The sequence below is a fragment of the Haliaeetus albicilla genome, chromosome 5 (assembly GCF_947461875.1).
Source record: "Haliaeetus albicilla chromosome 5, bHalAlb1.1, whole genome shotgun sequence".
Classification (NCBI taxonomy): domain Eukaryota; kingdom Metazoa; phylum Chordata; class Aves; order Accipitriformes; family Accipitridae; genus Haliaeetus; species Haliaeetus albicilla.
Genome location: NC_091487.1, coordinates 21615132 through 21633295, shown reverse-complemented (window position 1 = coordinate 21633295; position 18164 = coordinate 21615132). Strand labels below are relative to the sequence as shown.

Genomic DNA, 18164 nt, shown 5'->3' with positions numbered 1-18164 from the left:
ATCACTAGATGAGAATTAGCCAACAGGGACACTCCGTGGCCAGGAGCACATCAGAAATGTCACCCACCCCTCCTCAGGTGGGGGTCCCAGTGGCACAGGGGCAGTTGCCGTTCCTCATCTGCAGCCCTGCGCATCCTCCCGGAGTGAGAACCCCTGTTTGTTCCTTTCCTTACACTGAAGTGGGCAGACTTCATGTTTTACTTTAAAAATAACCCACAGGCCCAGGCCATCACTGTGGGAGTGTACCCTTTTCAATTTGGACAGCCAAGTCTGTCCTGAATTGCCTGCGATGTGTGTCTATGACCTCCTCAGTTAGCCACCTCTACTTTAGGTGTACCAAGCACTGGACACTTTGCAAGTGGGCTCTTGCAGAATTATTGGCCATTTACATAAAATCTGCATAGGACAGTAAAGAGCTTTTGGGAAATCTGTTTACACTAGAGGCAGCTCTTAGAGCTGTGCAGGAGCTAGAAGTTCTGTTTTGTGAAGAATTTCCACTGTATAACAAACCACCACGACTCCAGACCATCCAGGAAGGTAAGTTTTAGCAGGGGTGACACAAGGGAGGGAAACACAGCAGAAATAGAAAGTAAAATGCAAGTGGTAAAATCAAAAGCAAAACTTCATTGTTATGAAAATGGTAAAATGAGATTTTTTAACACTGTGGTGACTGTTCTTTTTTTTTTCCCCCACAAAAAGAAACTTTGCAAACTGTACCCAATATAAGAAACACAGTTTTGACAGAATCATACGTTTCAACAGAATATGATTCCCTCAAGATTTCTTTGTCCTGGACTATTTCTTAACTTTTGTAAGAGATTCATTCTGAATAGACACAAAATTTACATGTAAGCCAGCTTGTTGTCAGAGCATTTAGAAAGGTTATCAGATGAAACAGACAACTAGAAGAAAAGCTCTTTCTTCATCAGGTATTCCAAATTAGCTTTTAGAACCTAATATCTCTGATGGTTTGTGAAATGTTGGGATATGTTTACTGTGAACATCAGCAGGAAATTGCTTGCTTCAGCTTGCCTTTACAAATGAAGCAAATCAGATACAAAATTGCTTGCTAGCGACTCTGCAAATTTGAAATAACCCATTCTTCTTTGAAGCTAAGACATGAAATTTAACTGCCTTATAAAATATTTTTCTATTTAAAACTGTCATTTGTATGATCTGACTTTTTTTCATGACTTGGCAGCTACATTAAAACAAAAAGAAATTTAAACCTGAAACAAATATGCCTCCACGGCTGTAATTTGAACTTCAACCAGTAACAAAATCAAATGTCAGCAACAAAACGTGTTCAGCCTAAAACAATATCAAGATTAGAAGAGGCATTTTCCTCTGTTCATTCTGTTCACTTGAACTTCTAAACATGATTATCTCAAATTATTGATTTATACAAATTAAACACATTTTTACTTAATTGAAACCATTCATGAACCACCAAACTCTTTTGTAAAATTATGCAAGGAGGCAAAAAAAAAAAAAGGTTTAAATAATTTTTATTTTTATTTTACTGCAATGAGTGTGAAGCTGTGTGAAAGCTTCCTGAACAAAACCAAGCAAGTTATGGTTAGTAAAAGAAAGCAAAATAGTCATGCCTTAAGGATGATTAATTTTGCTGTAAATACTTTTGTCCGCTATTGCAGTTGAAATGTACATCTCCGATGACATAGGTACATATACCCAGAATCTAACTGAAAAGCCCACTGAAATCACTAACATTATTTTCATTGACCGCAAAGGGTCAATGTAGCCCTATGACCTACCTGTTGATGTGGAATTGTGTTTGCTTTCACAGGCAAAGTACGCTCTGTCCATTTACAGTTGTAAGAACATGCAACAGAATGTACATAAGCAGCTTTATTTTTAAGTGAAATGTGTAGCAGCTACATACAAACTCATCTCTATGGACATATATTGGCTATTATTTCTCTGTATATTCCTATATAGCAGAGGCGTTGTAGAATTAATCGAAAAACTAGCGAGGATAGTATTATTTTTGTAGAGTTTTCTATCTTAATAATCGTGTTGTAATTTACCATACTGGAACAATAAATGGGAAATTTGGTGGTTTCCTCTTAAAAATATAATTTAACCTGACATAACAATGTTAAATGAGCTTGGTGTAGTAAAAATCATCCCATTGTATTTGTATTTGTTGTTGTTGTATTATATTTAAAACAAGCCTGCAAGTGACTAGAATAAATAAAAGATTATCAGGTTCTAATTGCTCCTGCAAGGAAGGCACTTCTCAAAACTTCAGACTGCCTGACCTAGTCCAGTAACGCCAAGCATAACAGACTGGCAAATTTACTGAATGTCCATGTTTTGCTTAATGAAGGAAAATGGGAGTAAACTGAGTATCACATTAATACACTCTAGTCCAGCAGCTCTATGCAAAATTGAAAGCTTCAGGAAAAAAACATTCAGACTTTGACCTCAGGCTGCAGGTCAGGATTTCTTACACACCTGGGAGTCCACAGAGAGCCCATGAAGCAAAGGATCTTTCTTACCCAAAGCCCTAGGTAAACAACAAACTATAACACTTCAGCTTTAAAAGACTATTTCTCAACCCTTATTTTGTTCTTAAATGCAAATAATGATCACATGAGCTTCCGTATCTTCAGTCCTATGTGGGGTTTAGGCTGACAGTCTTTTTGTTGTTTGATGGGGGACTGAAGATAGTGCTATTGATTTCAAGGAGCTTGGAGGATGAGGAGCCGCTGAACTGAGGCCTCTGCAACAGCAAAAAGTGGTGTTGGGGTTGTCACAAATAATGCAGTAGCAGCAATTTAATGAAGCGTTCCTTTCTGTACATTAGTTAAAAATTAATTTAGAACCCAGAAGCCTGATCCTGATTTCAAGAAAATCAATGTTTAAACACTGAATGAATTGTACAAAGGAGAGATAAACTTCTAAATTATTGACCACTGCTGCTTATGTCATCTGTTTGCAGTTCAGGTGTCTGGTTTCTTAAGGGATTTTAGAAAGATTCCAAATCTTTCCTTATCTCAAACACTGAGCAAACTCAGACAAACTCAGACACAATCTGTACCACAGGAGGACCAGTCTGACGAACCAAGGCAATGCATCACTCCCATGACACTCAGGATTTTTCTGACACAAGGAATTACACTAAATAGCACATGCTTCACCTTTGCTCTCCCAGCTGTTCAGAGCAAGCAGATTCAGTTCTGACTGTGCTAGATCATCACCACCCCTTTATACGGGTAACAGAAGGATATCTATTCCTAAGCAAATAGTCATGGCTCCAACCTCTTCTTAGTCACCTTTCAGTCTGCTGGTTCTTCAGGATCTCTTTATTTCAGTAGTGCTGTCAGAGACATGATTGCTTAAGGCTAAAAGAAATTCAGATTTTGTAGGAAGAGGAAATATTTGTCATTGAAATGAGTGATAACTGAAAAAAATAGTCCAGCTTTCTGAGACAGAAAAGAAAATGTCTTCTTTTTAAGGAAAAAAGAACAGTTTCTGTGTAAAACTTATCTGATTTTTTCCAGCTACAGTTAGTTTAGCTTCAGTTGGTTTAACAAAAATTATTCCTATGCAACATCAGGATTCCTTGACTTAAAAGTGGTAATAGTAGTATAAATCTGATAAGTAGTAGCTAAGACTTTCCAGATGTAATGATGTGAAACCCAATTTGCACACTTAGAATATCATAGTTAGGGGCAATAAAGTCAGTTTTGTTCCTCACATTTTGAAGATTTGGGGGTTTTAATTTTGTTTTCTTATTCAATTCCTTTTGGTTTGTGCTATTAGGATTAAGTGTGCCCCATTTCTATAGATCAGGGTAGTTTGGTATCAATCACCATAAAAGGCAGATTTATGCTTACTAAGAATTTGAAGGAGATTGTATAATTAGCTGCAAAGAAAAAGCAGAAGAGATCATTTCATTGCAGAGCAGAGCATAATAAACATTCACTTACTTTGTTTTGCTAAAATATACATCTTCTAAATTGCTCTTTTAGACGACTAAATGGTGAAAGTTGGGCAAACCAACTGAGGCAAGCAGGATAACAAAATAATTCCAAGGTAAAACATCACAAAAACAATAAGAAGGGATTCTTTAATCTTTTCAATGGAGCTGGTCCAAAAATAATAATAAAATTTCATTTTAAACATAGTCCAATATAAAATAAGCCTTACTTTTGTATTATCTGGTGCTATCTGTTTTACTACTTTACTAGCTATATCTTTAATGTAATTATATGTTTAAGTATCCTTACCAGCAGTATGTTCTTACCTGTAAAGACTGCAAGTAGATATGAATAGGTGTGGGAGGAAAATAAAATTTTCTGTCTTGTAAATAGATAGTTTGCCTTTTTACTATTTCTCTTTTACCTTAAATCATGGCAACCTGGCAAACATTTTTCTGACAATCAAAATATTTAGTTTTGCTAAATTTTGGATGTTTGTTCAGACCTATTGTTCTCCAGAAGAAGAGTAACTTAGCTTGGTAGAACAAAAGATAGATACATGTAGTCCTGTTTCTTGTCTTCAGTGATGACCAGGGAAGATGCAAAAACAGTAGTTATCTATAGAACAGTATAGAAACACGGCAAATTTTATTAAAGAGGTGCTTTCTTAGTATAATCTAATAGCTTCCTCTGATCTGAAGTTGAAGGTCTTCCTAAGTAGCAGTTTTTACCTTATGTTTATCAGCCTTTGCTAGATTATTCCTCTCTGGGCCTGCTTAATAATTTTTTACATTTATGTAAATTTTTGGCATCAGCAATGTACTGTAGCAACAAGTTGAAAAGACTAATACCTTTTTGTGTAGAAAAAAAACCCATAACATTTTGTTTCGTTTGAACCTACTATATGAAAACTTAATTTGATTTCCATTGCTTCCTGTATTCAGAGAAGCAGCGAAGAGACATTGCATATAAACGTGCCAATAATGCTGGCAAATTAAAGGCAAATAATGCTGCTTTAGATCTCTGTAATTTCCCCCTTATTTGTGTCTTTTCTGTCTTGTATAATCCTAACCTACCTATTTGTATGTCCTTAATATAGAAGCCATTTGCTTCTTTAATCAGCCTTCTCTCCTTTTGATGCAACTTGTTTTGTTTTACTGTATCCTATTTTAGGATGAGAAGATCAGAAATTAATTCAATGTTGAATCTATGGGCAGTCCACCAACATATATGGTAACACAATGATGTTTTCCATCTCATACTCAGTCCCTTTCCTAATACTTCCTAAGACTTGACTGCTTTTTTTTTTTTTAAGCATTTTTTTTTAATATATCAGAACTCGACAAGTTTAAATATGTCAACACTTGTCAAAAGGCCTCCTTTGCTTTCTAGGGAGGAGTGAAGGAGGAATAAAGTTTGACATGAAATACTTCAAATTTTAATCTATAAGATCTTAAACTAAAAAAAAAAAAATTTTGTTAAATTGTAATCTTGCTGTAGACAGTTATCTAAATGAATATGAATAACAAATGATGTAGGTAAAGTATTTAGTTAATTTATTGAAAACAGCTGAAAAAAACCTGTGTAAAATGCGCAGAATCCCTCCATCACACTGGCATTTTCAGACTGGCTTTTCCTACCAACATTTTATTTGGATATATTTTTCAGCATCTGTGCTGTCCTTGCTTATCTGTCCAAACATAAAGCCTTCAATTCTCAGAAGAAGATACTGTAAACAATAAACAATAAAAAAAATCCCAACCCTCTCCTGTCACATGCTGAATGCCTTTTGTGCTCTTCAATCTCCCATTTTGGAGGTTGGAGGTGGATGAATTATCAGCTCGTGCCAGCATTCGGCATTCCCCTGCCTTTGCTGGGAACGAATTATCTGTCTCGCTATCTCGCTCTCTGAAGTGCTTGCTTGGCTCCTGGTCTGCCCTTCCCCACCGTGGAATTTGCACCACAAGCCTGTGTGCAGGGGAGCATCGCCCAGGCTGCCGAAGCTGTGCATATCACCCCCCACCCCGTTCCTGGCCATTTGCCTCTCCACACCTGAAAGGGAGAAGGAAGCATTGGCCCTCTTGAATAATCATGAATGTGATTCCTACTTTTGAAATAACTGATGCTTTTAATGGGAATTTTTCCTTCAAAGTCTCATTCAGAAGACTCTGACTTTGTGAAGCCTATGTGCATGAATGATATTTGAAAAGAACTGTAAATGACCTGTCCAATTTTATTTGAACCTTACATTTAGATGAAAAGAATAAAGAGATTTTTCGATTAAAAAGAAAAGGAAATCAGCTAGGTGACACTTAAGAGTTTTATCAGGTCTTCAATGATCTGTAGAAAGTTAAATATTTGTTTTGCAAAGCAAATTCCACAGCACATTCATCACCACTGTTCAGCTCTACGAGATAGGATTTAGCAGCGGGAGCACAAGACAAAAGTCAGGGCTCTGGCACTCCATTGCAAATACAGATGCTGATTCTCTTTCTGACCTAGAAAATGTCACTTAGCTTTGAGTCTTTCACCTACCAGATTTAAATAGGCTACAATTATTTTTACCTGTGACAAAAGGAGCTTGTGAAAATCATGTTTTACCTGGCTATTATGAGGGTGTGCGATGGGATGTTTAGTTGAGTGTTTGGTGGTGTGTTATAACAGGGATGACAAACATGGTAAATGCTCACTATTCACTCTGTCCTGCTCATCTGCCAGTGGTTGTTAGGATTATTGCCTTTGCAGCAAGGAAAACAGAGCACGTTTTAATGCAAACTGAAATGGGACAGATTGTATTTTTGTTTTAACGTGTTAGCATAAACTGAAATTGCTGGTAGATCCCTGCTGCTGAGGTGCTGACCTTGAGAAGGACAGCTGCTTCCCCGGGCCTGCCACCACATTACGGCCAGCATCCACCCACCTTTTTCCAGCGAACGGCCAGACATACCTGCTTTACTGTCATCTCCTTGGAGAGGGTCTCTGTAGTTGTTGGCCACCTAAAGGTACAGGAAGGAGGTAGGTGTACACACACGTGCCCACACACACACATGCCCACACACACGCGTGCGCACACACATACGCTGAAGAGAAGACTTGCTTGAGTCCTGGGGAAACTGAAGTAAATGTTGCGCAGTCAGGGTTACCCTGTAAAGTTGTTTTGCCTCCGTGATCTCCCTTTCGAGAGGGGAATTTCTAAATTAGGCCAGTGAAGGCCTTAATGACACAAGCTGGCTTTTAATTTGTATTTACGCTGAAGCCTCGGCACGCTGTTCCAGCAACATAAAAGACTATAAAATTCAAATAAATTATATTTACAGTGACTGTAAGGCCTCTTTACAGTGTGAAAGTGACAGAAATGAGAAGCAGGCGCATTTGCAAAGTGCTTTGAAGGGAGCCTTGGTTTATAAATTGGAAAGCATTATAATCTTTCAACTCGCTATCTTGTGAAGGTTTCTTTAGTCTTTCCTCCTTTTGTTGTGAGGAAAGGTTTGGCTGCAATCACTTTACACCCTTGGCTGACAAGAGTATATGGCACTGCCATCCATGACACTATCCCTACTAACCTGATGAGCATGCTGGGGAGGCTTGCTCCCGCCAGATCCTTCACCACCCCAAAGGCTGTCAAACCTGTTGTCACTCACCTATTTTGGAGTGTGGCAGCTCAAGCATGGGGTGGGGGTGGGGGAAGCTGAAAAGGTACAACAAATGCAAGTAAATTAGGAAAAGAAGGGGAAAAAAAAGAATATAAGGAGGACTTTCTTCACGGTACCATACAATAAACTACAGAACAATGATCCACAGAGTGCTAAAACTCACTGGTAAAGGAATTGGAAATGCTGTTGTAATGAGCAGTTACGCTTCAAGCATATCTTTAACTTCCTTAGGCCAGATCTAAAATTCGTTATTCAGTCATTAGTGCGGGTCTTGAAACTGATATGATTTTTTTTTTCTTTACTCCAGATAAAGAATTGTAAATTTGGCCTTTTGTGTCCATATGATTCATTCCTGCAGTGTCAAACTGAAGTCTTTAATGTTTGGGTTTGATAACCTACTGTATATATGCAATTTATCAAAAGTGTTATTAAGCTAAAGGCTAGCTGATTACAAAAGATTTTTCTATTTGATTTACCAAAAGTGACACAGTAACTAAACACACATACTCTGCTGTCTGCGATTCATCTATATGACACTTTTATCTCAAAAAACTGAACAAAAAAGTGATAAATAGGTCAGACACTCTGAGTTCTACTTTCCCATCAAAAGTTAAATGACAGTGTTGCCTGTGGAATGAAGAGTTGCTCATGCAAATCTCCGTCATGACAGACCTGAATCTCTTCTCGCCAAAATTGCTACAAATTAGAAGGTAGTCCAGTGAAGCCAGTGCACCGATATCAAAAGAGCACAGAAGAAAGACACTCCCAGAGTCCTACTTATGTAAAAAGCAAGGTGATGCTATTTAGAAACCACATCCTGAGTGGAAATCTGATATGTATAATTTCATTTTCCTGGGAGAAAAGAACCTTAATAACTGTCAAGGAAGACTGTATAATCTGGACGTTGGAAACAGAAAACAAGGGTGGCTGAAACCATGACCACGGTGCAGTCGTTCATGCTTCCTGTTTAACCGAACTTATTTTACATTGCTTACACAATGATATGCATCACCCGGAAGATTACATGCCCCAAAATTGCTAGAAAGGCCATGCAAAAAAAAAAATCTATAAAGAGGGAGCTGAGGTGCCTTAATTTACCAAGTCACTAAGGTCCTAAGACTGTAATTATAGCCTTGATATTCAGGCTAAAAATCAGTCATGAATTCTCATTAATTGCCAATGGAACTTCTTGTTTCTGTTTCATGGGCCCAGTGCACCAAACCGTTAGACCTCCTCTGCCAGTGGCACACCTATTTAACACTTAGCAAGAGTTCTGTTCCCCTAGTCTTGATTTAAAAGGTCCTGATACATATATTTTTCAAGCCTTGCAACAAAATTCAGGCAAAAAAGAGCAAAATTAAGATGAGTGAGATGAGTGAACATACATTTCCTAAAAGTTGTGTTAAGATTGTATTTACTAAGATAATTTCCCTTCAGAAGATATGAAAGCTCTGATCTTGTCCTTGCTGTCATCAAAGTCAACAATCCACTAGAACAGAATTATGCTGTAAAGTCCCTGGAACCTTATCCTGCTGTCCCACCAGTTTTGTGCTACACTTTATTTCAGGCAAGTGAATCCTTATTTCTGACTATATTTAGTTAAGAATTATGGCTACTGGTGGTGGAACCTGATGGGTTTTGTCCACTAGTCCATTAATAAGTTATCTCAAGGGAGAGAACTTTAAGGCAAATTAAAGAGAAAACTGACTTGAGACAACTGCACACAACCAGCTGTTCACTGAAGCAACTGTCCTTAGTATAAACTGATCTGAATTGTAAGTGGCTTAAAATTGCTTGGCTTAGAGGAGAGAGGATATCTGCAGCATGAGATCGCATGATCCTCTGTCTGAGCAACAGGGATTTTCCTAGGAAATTCATGTCCCTGAAGAGATTGAACAGCAGTGAAAAAGCAGATAACTTTCAGAAGTTATACTTTTAAATAACTGTAAAAACTCTCTCTACTGTATTTTTTGAGTCAATTCACCACATTTTTGCAATCACAATTATGAAATTACGGTATTATTTGTTACTAAGGAGGTGAGCTAATGTTGAATGCATGCTAGCGCAGTTCATGAGGGTTATCCCTAGAAGACCCTTTCTGATAGATAAGAGTAAACAGAGCTATTTAATAGACGGGGAAACCAAAGCAAGGAGGCAAAATGATTTACATAAATGTGTTGTATATAAGTATGTCTCTCTGCTGAGGTCCCTGATAAGTTGATATTTGCTGTCTATCTCTCTTTATCTATGTCATTGTGCCAAAAGGAGCAACATTAGTGTCTAATAGCAATATCCTCAAAGGTACTTAAGCAATTTTCTTCTCTTCCGCCCTTCAGGATATAGCCAGAGATATGTAAATAAGCAGAGTGACTGATTCCTAAGCTTTGTTTAAAAGTAATATTCAGATCCTATCTGTTTACTCATGGGCACATAATAGAAAGTTTTCTCTTAAGAAGACGACAGTGCAGAGATGACTCTCTGGATATTGTACATAGTTTAGGAGTTCAGCAGCACTAAGAAGAGCATTATCTCTATGGGATCAGAAGTTCAGAGCAAAGTTCAAGATACAGCTTTTGCTACACTGAAATTTTGAGCTGATTTCATTCTTTCAGCACTTACACACCATCACAAGAACTTGACTTGAGAGCAGAGCCATTATCTATGAAGGGAGCAGTGAGAATCACTATTTCCATCTATCTGTAGTTTATGTATCCTGCAACTGATCCCCTTTTTAATTGTCCCTAAACGCAGAAGCTGATGTTGCTCTGCTTGTAATTACCACATGTAGTGATGCTAAGTATTGCTCAAAGACTCACCAGCAAAATAAAAACTTGGATTCATAGCCACAGTTTATTTAACCAGATTATAAAGATAATGTACTCAGAAGGCAGAAATAACATCTGAAATACACTGGGCACAGAGATGAACCTTTCAGGAGTTTTATGAATGTGTCAAGTCTTCAACATTTGCTTACAAGTTCTTTGTAGAATAATTCTAGTGAATACATTTATAAATGGATTTCTAACTTCTTCCTGGAACTCATGTATTATTTCTCTATTTTTCCCAGCTGCAAACACTGGTGAAATGACTAATGCAGTTTGGTCTTTAAAACATAACTGGAAAAATTATTGCTGCAACAGTATAGTATCTCTTTAGTTTTTCTTCCTTCTCTCTCTGAGTTACTTCTCATTAGCTCCGTCCCAGAGACAGCTTTTAGTGCAGCTGTTCCTGCCACAGCATATGCCTTGTGCTAGCTATCTTCTTCTGTCCTTGGTAGGAGAGTTTTACGCTTATCCTGTCATTTTTTTGAGGCAGCTCATAACATAGCAAGAGGAGATAATCAGAGTTCAAATCCAAGTCAAGCCAAACTCTGAACTAATGATTATCCAAAGTAGACAATGAAAGATGTTACTACTGTCATTCACTTTATCCCACTCAAGTCTATCTGAAGAGTCAAGGAGGGAAAGAGAGAAGTCACTTGACACTTCTTAACCAGGATGTCCAGGATACACTCTGAAAACAGTGAGAGCATACTGAATGAATGGTTTCCATGCAACGTTGTCAGGGCAGAGCCTGCCCTCTGGGGTACCAGGCTACATCAACAGCCAGGCTGTACTCTGTGATTTCTGAGGTTCTGAACCATGGCTTGAGACACAGTTTACTTGGCTAGCCCACTAATTGTCTTAAAAGGGAATCCCAAGGATAAGGAGGGGAGTTTTAATGGTGAAATATAGTGTACTTTCTTTATGTTTTGAAGATCAGTGTCACCTACTCTTTTTACTGATTGACTCAGTTATTCCTGAGGATGCAAGTTACAGAATTATCTTAAGGAAGTTATTCTTAAGACTACAATTTTTTTCCTGTAGAAATAGAGGTACAAACTTCAGTCTTAAGCGCCACAACCTGGACCAAAAAAAACCCCAAAATACCGTCTTAGAATCATGCAGTAATTTGGGACAGAAAGGACATCCAGAGGCCACTAGTCCAATACCCACTCAAAGCAGGGAGAATATCTAAGTTAGATTTAGCTTTGAAAGACTGAGTTGCTCAGGATCCTGTTCAGCTTCATCCAATAGACAGTCCAGTTAAAGAGCAGCTACTCCTCACTGAGAAAAGGTCCAATTGCCACCACTCTCCACTTGTGAAACCAGTGCCCCCCCATAGGGAGTAGGCAACTGACCTAAGAGGAGGGATTTGCCTGGGGTTCTATACATGCCTGGATCTTTTATCAAAAGTGCTTTGATGGAGTTTGATTGTTTCTTTTCATATTGTTTAATAAAACAATGCAGATAGAGCACTCCAAACAATGAAAAATTGCTCTCCTATGTGCGCAAGTGAAAAATACTCCATGGAGTTTTTAATGGGCTTTGCTAATGCTTATAGAAAATGCATCTTTCCTGAGAACCATGTTGCACCTTTCAAGCAGATATTACAGGCAAAATGAAAAAGGAGCTGGAGAGCACTCTGGGACTCTGTCTAGGAACTGTGCTCTTCCTTTACTGCTTGAGATATCAGATACAAAAAGGAAGTTTCAGCAAGATCATAACTGGCATGGGCCTAAGCCCAAAATATCACCATCAAAATCTTACAAAGGGAAAAAGATGGAGAGGAGGAGACTCAGGATATGACAGACCCATTGAATATTTCACTTACTTTGAAACACAGACTATTCCTGCTTTCCATTAAAGATCTCAATGAGTATTTCTACTCCAAGAAATGTTCACAAGGTCTCCCTCTGTGTGGGCCAGCTGATCACTCTCAACCAATTAGACCAGACCTTAGAGAGACTTCTCTTCCTGGATTGCTGTGACTCTGGTCTAGGCATTTAATAAATTATTACTTCAATAAACTTCTCTTTTAATAATACCAATAGCTACCTTTACAGCTGAAGCTGAAATACAGGTGGTGAGGTATAACATTAACACTACTGCTGTGGATTGCTTTTTCTCATTCTATAATAGCAAATACGAATTTGTTAGATGAACACAGTAGCAAAAACCCGACCCAACAGAGACCTGTCCATGATCAGGGAATGTGCTGTTTTCAATGCAGGCAGAATCATAAAATCAGGAATATCTGTGCTTAGTATAAAGATCAAGAGGATATAAACTATTCATGAATCAATGAAAGAGGTCATAACCTCAGTTGTTCACTGATTCATATGCCATTTGTATCTGATTTTGCTCTTCATTAGATACCTTTATCTGCTATTTTTAATTCTTCTTGGTTGAGAAAACTGCTCACTCAAATGTCATATGCTTCCAAAGCCAAATATAGATATGAATTTCTTTGGATTCTAGACATATGTGTGGTGTTAAAATTCACAGTGATGCATGTTAGGGAAAGATCCTGTTCTCATTTCACACTTCTGACAATCTGGAGCACCTCTTTCTACTTCAGTGAAGATACAATCGTTCAATCATAGCAGAATGTGGGTCCTTGACTTTAGTGTGCCTTTGTGAACTATTGAAGGTGTATTTTTCTTCACCCTAAAAATATGCAACCCACGAACAAAAACTTTGCATGCCAGTCTGCCCTTCAAAACAGAAGAGCACAGATAAAAGGTTGGGATTATGTCAATGTATAAACCTCAGGGATCAGATTTTATAAAATATTTCAACTCCTAAATGTGAAGAAGGTGAGGTACCTTTGAAAATCCCACTAGCAACCTATCTGGTCTTTAAGACTACAATATAGCTTTTAAAAACTGTTCCCAAGTAAGTCAGGATCATAGTCAATAAGCATCTATAGAATAAACAGCTACAAATAGCTATGCATTCCCTTTATAAAAAAGAATCTTGGCTTGAACAAGCAGATGAATTTGGCTAATGTTGTACATTTTACACATCTATAGGAACTGCTTAGATGTAAGGGTAATGTTTGAAGAAAATGCCTCATTTACTCATGCAAAGGCTATTAAGGCTTCTACAAAGCAGAAAATGAATTAATACACTCAAAACCTTGTTGTCTTTAAATTACATAGCATTGGTAACTGCTTAAAGGCAGTTACACAGGTTTATATTTCTTCCCTTGCCTGATACCAACAGTGATGAATTTGGTGAAAAAAATGTTGAAGATGTTTACTAAAAGTGTGGGGAGATCAAGGTGCTGGCAAATAGCTTTTAATTTTGTTTGATGAATTCTGGTATCCTCAAATTGAACTGTCTGAAGTCTGCCAAACAGAAATGAAAAAAACCCAAACCAAAACAACAAAAAGACCCCCAAACCCCCAACCCTACAATTTAGATATAATTTCAGCTCAAAATTCCCCAAGAAAACTGATCAAATTAAACAGGAGAAAGAAAAAGAAGAATGACTGAATCTAGGTAATAAATTCTTTATGAAGTATTTTTTGGTCTTTGTCTTACAAGAGTTCACAGTCTGAATCCACTTCCTCAACCGCTGTCTTAGTCTGTGCCAAGGTGGATTTACATCTCCAGTGACTGTATTCAAAAAATCTGCCATCCTGATTTATTTTCTGTCTTTTACTGTGTTAATTTTGAATCTTAGGGGCACAATGAGGTGTCTGCAAGTATCTTATAAAAAGCAAAAATGCAGAAAGACAAGGGAATATAAAAGCTTCTCCTTGTACACTCAGCAGAACCATGGCAAGAGAAGTATCTCATTGGGACAGTGCCATTATCCTAGCTTTACAGCTAACACCAAAATAGTACAGTAACTGGAGACACATAAATATCATAGATAATTATATTCCCTTTAGTTAATTCCAAAACATCTGTGCATGACACCACAGCCATAGTCTGACTTTCCAAATGTCAGAATGGTGCTGGTAAATCAACACTTCCACGCATGTGACTATGCTATGACAAGCTCCTATGTCAGCTAGGGCTACCCTGCGAGTGGCCCTGGTCTCACCCTGTTGAAGGCGTTTTGCTGATCACAGCCAGTGAAAGAGCTCCTGTGGGGACAGCGTGCTGGTTTCTCAGCTGCATTTACACATACAAACTCTTTCTAATGCCTTGCTGGTTCATAGAAAATTGTTTCACTGACATTTGCTGTAACTTTTTGTTTTGCTGAGTCAGTTTCCCTTAAAATAAAGATTTGCTCACGTGAACATCAGCAGTTTCTCCAAGTGACCTCATATTTGTTATCCTCTTTGGGGATATTCTATGTAAGCCAGCAGGCGTATTTCCTCTTTCTTAGTTCCTTGTACTTTCACCTTTCTTTTTTCAACAAAGAGCAACACAATAAATCCCTATTTTCAGTTAAGTTACAATATCTCGCAAACTCTCCTTTTTATTTCTCATCTCAGAATTAATGCTGTATTTTGTCTGGATTTTATTTTTTCTTCTAAAACATTTGTTTTAAAATATAATGTTTACTATTTTGAAATAGAAACAGGTAGGATGAAATATTTGTTTATTTGTGAGGTACAGTTTAACAATGAGCTGAAAATGGGCTGTAACTGTGACCACCAATTAGGCAAAATTCTTTGATGGCTTCATGTCTTTGTTATTGAAAGAAGGACTTAATAGATGAGGTGGGTGACACTGAAGTACATAATTTTAGAACCAAAATTACTATCTGGGAAAAAAGCATATGCCTAAATTCAAGGGAGATTCTAAGATTTCATTCAGAAAAGAATGAAAAAAAGAGAAAAGGATGAAAATTTTTATTTTATTTGCTAGCGGGAACTAATTAGCACCTTCAAAAACTCTAATTAAGACAAAGCTAGATGTATAGAAAGTGGGTTGAGTTAATATTGGGACATAGGATCATTCTAATATGTAACAAAAAGCGACTTTCCTTGTCTTGACTACAGTTTTAGAAAGCATTAGTTGGATTCAGTCCTACACAGAAAAAGCTTTTGGCTGAACTGGAAAATCTTCTTAGAGTAAATCAAGATTTGAATGCCAACTCAAATACCAGTTTAATCCCAGAGTAGGTTTTCTTATTGTGGTTTAGCTACCTGTTTACAGTTTAGCTGTGAAGAAAATTAAAAAAAAAAAAATATTGCACAGGAAAATATGAAGGCTTAACTCTTCCCATATATAAAGTTTAACTGTACCTGTATACCATACTAATATACTTAACAAAAAATTTACATATAGACCATACCTATATGAATGTCTTTATCATCTTGTATACTAAAATAGATAACTACATCACTAAAATGAGTTAGTAAAGGTTTTCTATAAAAATGTATCATTAAAAAAAAAAAAAAAAAGCCCATGTTAGTTCTTTGAGCAAAATGAACTACACTTGCTGAAACATTTTTTGGCCAGAACAAATGTGTCTGGTTTTGCCAGCATAGCAAAAGCTGGATAGATTTTTCTGTTTTGTTTTTCACACTTTATCTGACATATGCTGCAAAACTTACCAGAGGAGTCCAGGACAAAGTCTTCCCAGAGTCTTAACTAGGATAGTTTATATCTCCTTTACTCCTCCTCCTCCTTCTCTTTTCTCCCCACATATGTTCATTATGCTTCAGGTTCATTCTAAACTTGAGTCTTGCTTATGTATAACCATGATCTTAGGCTAAGTATTTTGGTCAGGATTTTTTTTTAAATGATTAAATTGGTGTATTATCAGCAGAGTTTTTTAAGGCAGTAGAAATTGAGATTAACAGACTCATGGTTCTTTATCCTGCAGGAATTGCCTCTGTACTGGTAGGGCTTCAACAAACATGTTTCAAATGGCACAGTTCTGGGAGCTGACAAGGCTTTACATAGCTCACTTGGCAAAAGAGCAACTTACCGCAAGGTAAGAGTGTGAAATTACAGCAATGTGGTAGCTGCCAGGTGCATGTTCTTATCCCACAGAAAACATGACAGAGCTTACCTCTTACCTGCCAGCTTGTCAAACAAGGCACCAGGGCACAACATGCAGCGTGCACTGGATGTAAAATTCTTCCCGAGAGAAGGCAGAGCAAGCACCTTAGATGAGAAAATCTTCAGTCATGACAAGTAACTACAAAACTGCTGGATTTGCAGCTAACTACAAAGAGGAATGTGAACCAGAGCCTTTACTTACTTATTTATAAACCTTATACTCACTCCTCAGCACACAACTTCTATCACCCTTCTTACATATCATCAGCGACTTTGGCCCAGAAAGTCTCACTAAATGCACAGGAGCTCAGCAGGCAAATGCGAATGTGTTTACTCAGGGTACAGAGGTGTAGCAAGAAAACCAGCTGAATATTAGAAAGTGCCCATAAAAAGTCTATTCCCTCCTATAGGTAATACCTTCTCACTCTTCCAGCTCCTCCACATGTAAATCACATCAATTTATACTCCATTTCACTGACTTATACTCTAGTAAGTGAGTGTAAGTAGGTCTTAAGGTGACTAACTGAGCATAAAGGACTCTAAATTACACACTTTACACATCACCTCTGAACTTAGCTCATAGGTTTTAAACAAAAGCAGAGTAATAAATCGATAGTTTGGAGGAGGGAGGACATTAAATGTATGTGCGTTTTGGTTTCTTGAGGTTATCACTGTATTTCATCAAAACTAATAAAAAGCTCCTGCCTTTTTACTTGAAACATTATTGAACTCAAATTGAGATATGCACAAAATTCTTTAAGCAATTACTTAAGCAGGTCAAAAAAATAGAAAAACATAAAGACACTAAATAAATCCGGGTTTAAGTTGTTTGTCTGGTGTTTTTCATCTCAGTTTTGATCTGTCCCTGAAAAGAAAAGTTTCAGAGAAATGCATGTTATTTTCTGGTTTGGACAATGCTCTGAAATCTCTGCTGTTAAACTTCATTCTGATTCACAGTCAATTTTACAATGGGATATGCATTTAAACAAATTACTGATGAGGTTTGTGGCAAAGCTACCAGGCTACGAATAGTATCTCAGAGTCAGTAAAATACTATTTAGAAACAGTGGAATCTATTTATTACCAGATTACTTACTCCTGAGGTCAATTATTTCTACAAACATTTAATTAAATGGTGATGTAAATTTGATGAGCCTACTCAGTAAAAGCAAGGCCTGTTCTGCACTTTGAAAAGGTGAATAACACAACTGTCCCTCCATCATTCCAGTTAAAATTAATTGGTCTCTTGGAAGTTTAGTTATAGAAAATATGCAAACTCCTTGGTTCATCTTCCCTGAATATTATCTCCATTAACTTAAAAATGTACTGAGAAAGAGGTTTCTCAAAGCAGAATAAAAGAACGATGTGATTTACTTTACAAATGGAAAAAAATCCTGAGGGTTATATTTTGCTAAGGAGTTTTTTGGGGGGATTTGGGTTTTTTTCCTGTGAGGTTGGGGGAGGGTTTCTTTAAGGTATGATGTGGAGCTGGAAGGGAAATAGTATTTAAGCTGAGAAACCTGTTATTATTAGTGCTCTACCTCCGCAGTTTTAAAAACAGATTCTGGTACTTATGAGAATGGGGAATTGCATCACTCCGTGACTTCCTCCCTGATAACAAATTAATTAGATGCGAAGTGCTAAATGCTGGATTCAATGCATTCAAAGGGACACTTAGGAAAACAAAAGAATTTAGCATCTGAATAGCCTGTGTTTGCTTCTGGAAACATTTATTTATTTTAAGGCTTCAAAATAATGACAATCCATAGAAA

The 18164-nt window shown here is 37.3% G+C and overlaps 1 long non-coding RNA gene across 1 annotated transcript in view; it reads right to left on the bottom strand.

The window, feature by feature from the left end:
- Positions 1-16417, bottom strand: part of LOC138685444 (uncharacterized) — an 80551-nt gene extending 64134 nt beyond the window's left edge. The window contains exon 1 of the long non-coding RNA XR_011324701.1: positions 15942-16417. This is a non-coding gene — a long non-coding RNA (uncharacterized lncRNA). The remainder of the gene's footprint in view (positions 1-15941) is intronic.
- Between the last annotated feature and the right edge of the window lie 1747 nt (positions 16418-18164).